The 8626-nt window shown below is 39.7% G+C and overlaps 1 pseudogene; it reads right to left on the reverse strand.

The window, feature by feature from the left end:
- Positions 1–3782: 3782 nt before the first annotated feature.
- On the reverse strand, positions 3783–6120 carry LOC129478922 (serine/threonine-protein kinase tousled-like 1; annotated as a pseudogene).
- Positions 6121–8626: the final 2506 nt, after the last annotated feature.

The following is an 8626-nucleotide window of genomic DNA, read 5'->3' on the forward strand; positions in this document are numbered from 1 at the left end:
AGCTTGTTCATTTGTCACGTACTTCTTTTGCCATGGTTTTCAGCTCCATCAGGTCCTTAAGGACTTCTCTGCATTGGTTATTCTAGTTAGCCATTCGTCTAATCTTTTTTCAAGATTTTTAACTTCTTTGTGATGGGTTCGAACTTCCTCCTGTAGCTGGGAGAAGTTTGATCATCTGAAGCCTTCTTCTCTCAGCTCATCAAAGTCATTCTCTGTCCAGCTTTGTTCCATTGCTGGTGATGAGCTATCTTCCTTTGGAGAAGGAGAGGTGCTCTGATTTTTAGAATTTTCAATTTTTCTCCTTTTTTTTTCCCCCCATCTTTGTGGTTTTATCTACGTTTGGTCTTTGATGATGGTGACATACAAATGGGGTTTTGGTGTGCATGTCCTATCTGTTTGTTAGTTTTCCTTCTAACAGTCAGGATCCTCCGCTGCAGGTCTGTTGGAGTTTGCTGGAGGTCCACTCCAGACCCTGTTTGCCTGGGTATCAGCAGCAGAGGCTGCAGAACAGCGAATATTGCTGAACAACGAATGATGCTGCCGGATCGTTCCTCTGGAAGTTTCGTCTCAGAGGGTTACCTGGCCGTGTGAGGTGTCAGTCTGCCCCTACTGGGGGGTGCCTCCCAGTTAGGCTACTTGAGGGTCAGGGACCCACTTGAGGAGGTAGTCTGTCCTTTCTCAGATCTCAAACTCTGTGCTGGGAGAACCACTACCCTCTTCAAAGCTGTCAGACAGGGACATTTAAGTCTGCAGAGGATTCTGCTGCCTTTTGCTTGGCTATGTCCTGCCCCCAGAGGTGGAGTCTACAGAGGCAGGCAGGCCTCCTTGAGCTGTGATGGGCTCCACCCAGTTCGAGATTCCCAGCCGCTTTGTTTACCTACTCAAGCTTCGGCAATGGCAGGCGCCCCTCCGCCAGGCTGGCTGCAGCCTTGCAGCTTGATCTCAGACTGCCGTGCTAGCAATGAGCGGGGCTCCGTGGGCATAGGACCCTCCGAGCCAGGCACGGCATATAATCTGCTGGTGTGCCGTTTGCTAAGACCATTGGAAAAGTGCAGTATTAGGGTGGCAGTAACCCAATTTTCCCGGTGCCTTTTGTGACAGCTTTGCTTGGCTAGGAAAGGGAATTCCCTGACCCCTTGTGCTTCCCTGGTGAGGTGATGCCTCACCCTGTTTCAGCTCATGCTCGGTGCGCTGCATCAACTGTCCTGCACCCACTGCCTGACGAGCCCCAGTGAGATGAACCCGGTACCTCAGTTGGAAATGCAGAAATCACCCGTCTTCTGTGTCACTCATGCTGGGAGCTGTAGACTGGAGCTGTTACTATTCGGCCATCTTGGAACCGCCCTCATGGTCTATCAATTTTCTTTTATCTTTTTGAAGAGCTTTTAGTTTTGTTGATCCGTGTTTTTTGGTTTTAGTTTCATTTAGTTCTGCTTTGCTCTTTATTATTTCTTTTTTTCTGCTAACTTCGGGTTTTGTTTGTTCTTGTTTTTTTCTTTCCTTGAGGTGCAATGTTAGGTTGTTAATTTGTGATCTTTCTACTTTTTTGTTGTAGTCATTTAATGCTATGTACTTCCCTCTTAGCACTACTTTTACTGTACCCAACATGTTTTGGTATGTTGTTTCGATTTTCATTTCTTTCAAAAATATTTTAAATTTCTATCTTAATTTCTTTATTAACCCAGTAATTGTTCAGGAGCATGCTGTTTAATTTTCATGTATTTGTGTAGTTTCCAAAGTTCCTCTTGGTATTGATTTCTAGCTTTTATCCACTGTAATCTGAGAAGATACTTGATATGATTTCACATTTTTAAAATGTGCTAAGACTTATTTTTTGGACTAATATGTGGTCTATCTTGGAGAAAGTTCCATGTGGTAATCAAAAGAATGTATATTCTGTAGTCATTGGGTAGAATGTTCTTTAAATGTCAAGCAAATTTGGTCTAAAGTCCAATTTAAATCCCGTCTTTCTTTGTTAATTTTTTTGTCTTGATGATCTGTCTAGTGCTGTGAGTGGGGTGCTGAAGTCTCCCATTATTATTTTATTGCTATCTATTTCTTTCTTTAGGTCTCATAATATTTGTTGTGTGAATTTGAGTGCTCCAACATTGGGTACATATATATTTAGGATTGTTATACCCTCTTGCTGAATGAATCCCTTTATCATCACATAATGTCCTTCTTTGTCTTTTATTGCTTTTTTTTTTTTTTTTTTTTTTACATTTTAGCTGTCATTGTTTATTACTGTTTTGGCTATATTCTCTACAGTTTCAGCAGCATTTTAAAGAGACAATGTGTCTACGTACAATGAAATACAGTTTAACTGTACAATATTAAAGAGAGTCAATGGTAAGTATAACCTCCTTTTTCTGCAACATGAACAACTTACATGTAAGTATCAGCATTATTAATGTGACAATAAAGAAAAAGTCCTTACAAGAGTGAAATACAGCATCCTGAAAAATACTGGTTTCTACCCTACAAGGCAGTTAGAAAATGTTCACATTTTAACAAATTTGAACAAACTACAAGAAACATATTTATGGGATCATCTTGCTGATAAGAACTTTCTAGAAATGTAGAATAACAATGAACAATGTATAAATCTAGTATCTATGTGCTCCACAGCCCTAGAACCCAATAACTGATTTAAAGAACTCAATATGTCCAACATGGATCATTTTTACATGTCTTGATTGTTAATGAATGTCTGCTAATGATGTATAGTCAACTTGCACCTTCTAGGGGGTCATTTAATTTTTTAGCAAAGAAGTGACATCATTTAGCAGCAATTAGAGCACCTTCAAGAAGACTTAAAAAATACAATATCCAATTAGAAAAGCCATATTTTAAACATTTGTACAAGAATAAGCTGCTGAAACTTAGTAATTGAAATACGACATCTGTACAACACTTTACAATAGAGCTAGAAGGGAATTTATCATTATCCTGCATAGAACCAGTCTGCATTTGGTTACATACTGTCACCTGTTTTGATGAACAAGGCCTGGCAACAAAAGAAAAATACCTGTTATCAATTCTAACATGTTGAAAACACTGGCAATACTACAATTTAGTGAATTCAACTGATTTCAAAACAAGCAGCTCATTTTGTCAAAGGTGTAACGTATTTAGAAATAATAGCTCTCCCTTTAATATAACAAGTAAAAGAAAATGGATGTGTGATTTCGGGGTACAACTTGGTAAAAGTCAGAATAGGCAAATGACAAAGCCTAACTTTGTCCAAAGATTCTAACTCTCACATTCTATTATTATAAAACCCAACTGTTCACTCTCATTCAGTTCTTACTTTCACTTCAGCAGATTAACTGCCAAATGCTGAAGAATGTATCCAGGCACTGTAGTTCGTGTGTTAGAAATATGTCTCATATTTTTCCATGTGTTCTTAAATGATGAAAAACTACCTTTCATATTAGAACTCTGGTAACAACCAAATGAATTTAAGTATCATAAATGTTATTTACAGTGTTCCCCCAAATAAAAGACCAAAAATGTTTTTCTTCTATCTTAACATGGTATTCCTGTTTCTTTATAACAGGCAGTCATCCTTCACTGCTCAAAGTTGTAGTCAGAAGTGTGCATTTATTCATTGTCCATGATCCAGTCTCATACAAATGACACTATGAGGAACTTCAGCTCACAAACAGTTTTTAACCATGTCCTGTGTAAAAAAAAGAAAACAAAAAAACACTCAAATGCTCTCAAACACAAGTGTGCATCTGGAAGCAATTCAAAGATACCATGTCAATCTCGGAGGAAAGTCAGTAAGTAATTATGCTTGAACAAAGCAGTGTAGGAGATGCTGTCAGCTCAGCCATGTTGTAGGTCTCCTGAAGAATTTGATCTTCGCATGTGTGGGAGGAGGTATGGGTCATTTGCCAGCTGGTGCACATCAAATCAATCTTTTCGATATGCTAAGCAGAGTCTTATAAAGGCCTCGGGTTCACTGCTTCCAACTGGTTTTGCAGGGAACTGGACTTCTGTGGCTTTTAATATTGTATTTTCTTGAAGAATGTCTTGTTGAGATTGATTGTGACCAAATGGCTTTCTACCATAAAGACACTGAAAGAAGATGACTCCAACTGACCACACATAAACCTTGTTGGAAATCGGAAATCTTTGCTGCCTCTTTTCCAACTACAAAACACTCAGGAGGTAGATTCATTCCATCTGCACCATAGCTATCATCATCCCATAATCTTGGACAGACCAAAATCAGTGATTTTGATTTCACCACATGCTGTTCTATCTACCAAAAGGATGTTTCCTGGCTTAAGATCATAATGTATAATGGGGGGTTGATCTCATTGGGATATCTTAGTGCATTTACAATCTGCATTACAATAGACTCGGCTTGTTTCTCTGACATTAGCTTGTGTTGCTTCAGATGGAAATCCAATTCATTGCCTTCACAATATTCTAACACTGTACAAAATGTATCTGTATCCAAGGAGAAATAATCTATAGTTTAACTATTCTGCGGTGACCCAGTTCTTTGTGTATTCTATACTGTAGGCATGTTTGTAGTAGTTTTCTTTTTTCTCATCTCTCCAGCTTTTATTAAGCTGATGTAGCTTCACAGCAGCATATCTTTGTTCACAAAGGTCAAAGGCCTCATACACTTCACTAAAGCCACCTCTACCAAGCAGGTGAAGTAATAAATATCTTTCATTTAACGTTGGGTGATCTTTGAATTGTGAATTATCTTCATTGTTTATTCTTCTCAGCTCATGTCATGTCAGAAATCTTCTGACACTTTCCAAACGTTCAAGTTCTGCTTGGATTTCTGCCTCTTCTTTTCTGAGATATCCTAGTCTAAGTTTGAAAATTTCTTCCTGTTCATGATATTCTGCCAAAGTCAACAGTTGTGGTAAATTTGGTCTAACAAAGGGATCATTTTCTGCTCCATTGACTGCTTTGTTTTTCCTTTCTTTTGGTTCAGAATTGGAAGAGGGTGCCTGAGAATTATTAGCTGTGGGAGGTTTGCGTTTGGCTAGAATTTTCCTTTGCCTTTCAATATCTTCCCTTTGCTAATTCACCCATTCTTGTTGCTTCACAAGATTCTGAAATGCAAAACCATCTGTCCATTATTCAGTAAATGAAGCGCCATGTCTAACTCTTGTAAAGTGCCTGAGACACAATCAATCTTGCATATTCTTCTCTCTGACAGCTTTTCTTGTATACTGTTTTCAAAAGAAGTTTCTTGCTCATTTATATGCACTTATTTAATCGTTGTTTGTATTTTTCAAGTAATTTTTGTTGTTCATCTATTTGCCATCTGAGATCGTGGTGAGCCCTGAGCAAATAATCTATACATCCTTCCTTCTTTTCCAGGTCCTGGATTTTATTACTTCCTAATGCTGCTAATTTCAGGATTGTGAGGTCAGTCTGAATAATTTTAAAGGATAACTGCTTTGGTTGTATAATAGGATGGTCCCCAAATGCTAATGCAGTAGGAGAAGGGCTATTTGGTCAAAGAGATGAGGAAGGAGTGGAATGTGAATGTGAATTTTCAGGAGAACTGATTGCGGGAGGTATGCCTCTTACTGGACTTGAGCCATTTCCACCCTGGTATTCAAAATAGTCACTACTTTGTGGCCACGTCCCCCCAGTACTTTTTCCCTGACAATTTTCCTTCTGGTTTTCTGCTTTTCTCTATCTTCCCCTGGATGATTCTGATTGTTTCTTCTCTGGCTTCTCAAGGGAACCCACTGCAGATAAAGTCCAGTCACTTGTATAGTCCTTTCAGCTGCCTGCCAGTCGTTTCTCTGATTCTTCGTCATTTAAAGATCCTAAGCTTCCATGACTGTGATAAGAGCTTTCATTATTTGTTGAGGCTCTAGCTCCAACACTGCAACTGCTGGTACTCCCAGTGCTCCCACTTACAACTCCAGTAATCTAGCTTCCAATAACTCTTGCCTTCTTGGATTCAGACTACACAGCTCATCCATTGCACCTTCCCTTGGCCTCCTGGATGGTGGTGTGTGATTCATCAGGGACCTGGCTGCTGCTTGCTGCTGAGCCTGGAGTTGGAGATGTGGAGAGCTGGGACCAAGATGGTGGCCCCTCCAAACTTCCACTCCTACTTTGGACACTCATCAAGCTGCTTTCTGGGAATGTGACTCCCACTCTGCAATGGCAGCAGTGACAATGGCACTGGCACCTGCCTCCATCATGGTGGGGGCTTGGCTGAGGGTGAGCAAGAGAGTGAGGGCAGGGAGGGGAGAGTCAAGGGGATGGGGGAGGAAATAAGAGGGGAGGTGGGGAGGAAAGAGGTGAGGGAAGGAGAGCGGATGGGGAGGAGGGAAAGGGGGAGAAGTAAGGGAGTGGGTGGGAGCACCAGAGAAGAGGCTGAGGGAAGGAGCCCAGTGGCTGAGGTGTGCTGGGGGCACCTACCAGGGCTGGGGTCTGAGTGTGGGCCTATTGCTGTTTTTGATTTAAAGTCTGTTTTATCTAATAGAAATATAGCTACACGTACTTGCTTTTGGTTTCCAATTGCATGGACTATCTTTTCCCACTCTTTTACTTTCAGTCTATGTGTGTCTCTATGGGTAAAGTGAGTTTCTTGTTAGCAGCATATAGTTGGATCTTGATTTTATTTTATTCATTATGCCAATCTTTATCTTTTAAGTGGAACATTTATTTACATTCAAGATTATTATTGATATGTGAGGCTTTGTTTCTGTCATATTATTAATTTTTACAAATTGTTTTATAATTTTTTTTCTCTTTTTATGGTTTGAACAAATGATGTCATGTTGCCATTTGATTCCTTTCTCCTCCTCCTTTGTGTGATTGTTTTATAAGAATTGTTAGTTTTATTTTTCCACATGTTTTCATCATAATGAATACTGACCTTTCATTTCCATGTTTAAGACTCCTCTGAACATTTCCTGCATAGCCAGTCTAGAGGTGACAAATTTACTCAGCATTTGCTTGTCTGAGAAAGACTTCATTTCTCCTTCATTTATGAAGCTTTTTCTGGTAGAATATAAAATTCTTGGCTGGCAGTTTTTTATTTTCTTTCTAGTGCTTTGAAAATGCCATCCCATTCTCTTCTGACCTATAAGGTTTCTGCTGAAAAGTCTGCTGTTAATCTGATGAGGTTTCCTTTATAGATGACTAGCTGCTTTTGTCTTGCTAATTTTAAAATTATTTCATTTACTTTGACTTTAGACATTCTGAATAATACATGTCATGTTGAAGTCTTTTTGCAATGTTTTTTCCTGGGGATAGCTGGGCCTCCTATATCTGGATGTCTGACTCTCTTGCTAGGCTTGGGAAATTTTCATCATTTATTTCCTCAAATAGATTTTCTAAACTTTTTGATCACTCTTCCCCCTTGGAATACCAATAATTCATAGGTATGGTCATCTTATGTAGTCCCAGGTGTCTAGAAGGCTTTGCTCATTCATTCTTTTTCTTTACTTTTGTCTAACTGTATTATTTCAAAACACTTGTCTTCTATTTCTGAGATTCTTCCTTCTGCTTTCTAGTCTATTATTGAAGTTTTCAAATGTATGTTTTATTTCCTTCAATGATTTTTTTTTTGAGACAGTATTGCTCTGTTGCCCAGGCTGTAGTGCAGTGGTGTGAACATAGCTCACTGCAGCCTTGAACTCTTGGGCTCAAGTGATCTTCCAGCCTCAGCCTCCCAAGTAACTGGGACTTTCATGCACCACTATGCCTGGGTGATTTTTGTATTTTTTTTTTTGTAGGGATGGGGTTTTGTTATGTTGCCCAGGCTGGACTTGAACTCCTGACCTCAAGTGATCCTCCTGCCTTGGCATCCCCAAATGCTGGGTGTCTAGGCATGAGCCAGTGTACTCAACAGTGAATGAATTTTTCATTCTAGAATTTCTGCTTTTTTTTTTCCTAAAGGTATCTATCTCCTTGGTAATTTTTTAGTCATATCCTAAGTTGATTTTTGGACTTCTTTGTATTAGTTTTTAGGTTTCTCTTGCATCTCATTGAGCTCCTTTAAAAATCAATATTTTGAATCTTTTACTTGGCATTTTGAGGAATTATTTTTGATTGGGATCTGTTGCAGGACAGTTGTGGTCCTTTGATGGTGTTATATTTCCCCACTTTTTCATGTTTTCTGTGTCCTTCTTTTGATATCTGAGCATCTGGTGAAGCAGTTGCTAGTTCCAATTTTTTTTTTAAATTGCTTTGGTAGGGGAATTTCTTTCCTGAAGATGTGTGTATGTTGTTGGTTGAGTAGGATACTTTGGCTAGGATTATGGGTGCCTGCAATAGTGTGATCTTTGCATGAACTCTTTAGCAGTACACAGAGTCAGTGGTATCCGTGATTTCCTCAGTGGCTTAAGGTACAGTTATTAGTTGAGGTTGTGGCAAGATTTTGCTGGGGACACTGACTGAGCCAGTCTCCAGGTCCCTGTGGTGGCAGCAGTGGGGTTAATGTGCCTGTGTTTAAGCCCAGAGCAACTTACAGTGACTTTGGTGTTAAAGGGTCCTAGAGGGCTGGTTCTTGGGCCCCAAGTGGCTTGACTAGAAGCTAGCAGTGGGATTGGTAGACCAGGTGTGTGGGTGGGTTCTCATCCTGTGGCAGCTGGTGTAATGTGGGTGATGGCAGTATCAGTGG

Source organism: Symphalangus syndactylus, chromosome 3 (assembly GCF_028878055.3).
Source record: "Symphalangus syndactylus isolate Jambi chromosome 3, NHGRI_mSymSyn1-v2.1_pri, whole genome shotgun sequence".
Lineage (NCBI taxonomy): Eukaryota > Metazoa > Chordata > Mammalia > Primates > Hylobatidae > Symphalangus > Symphalangus syndactylus.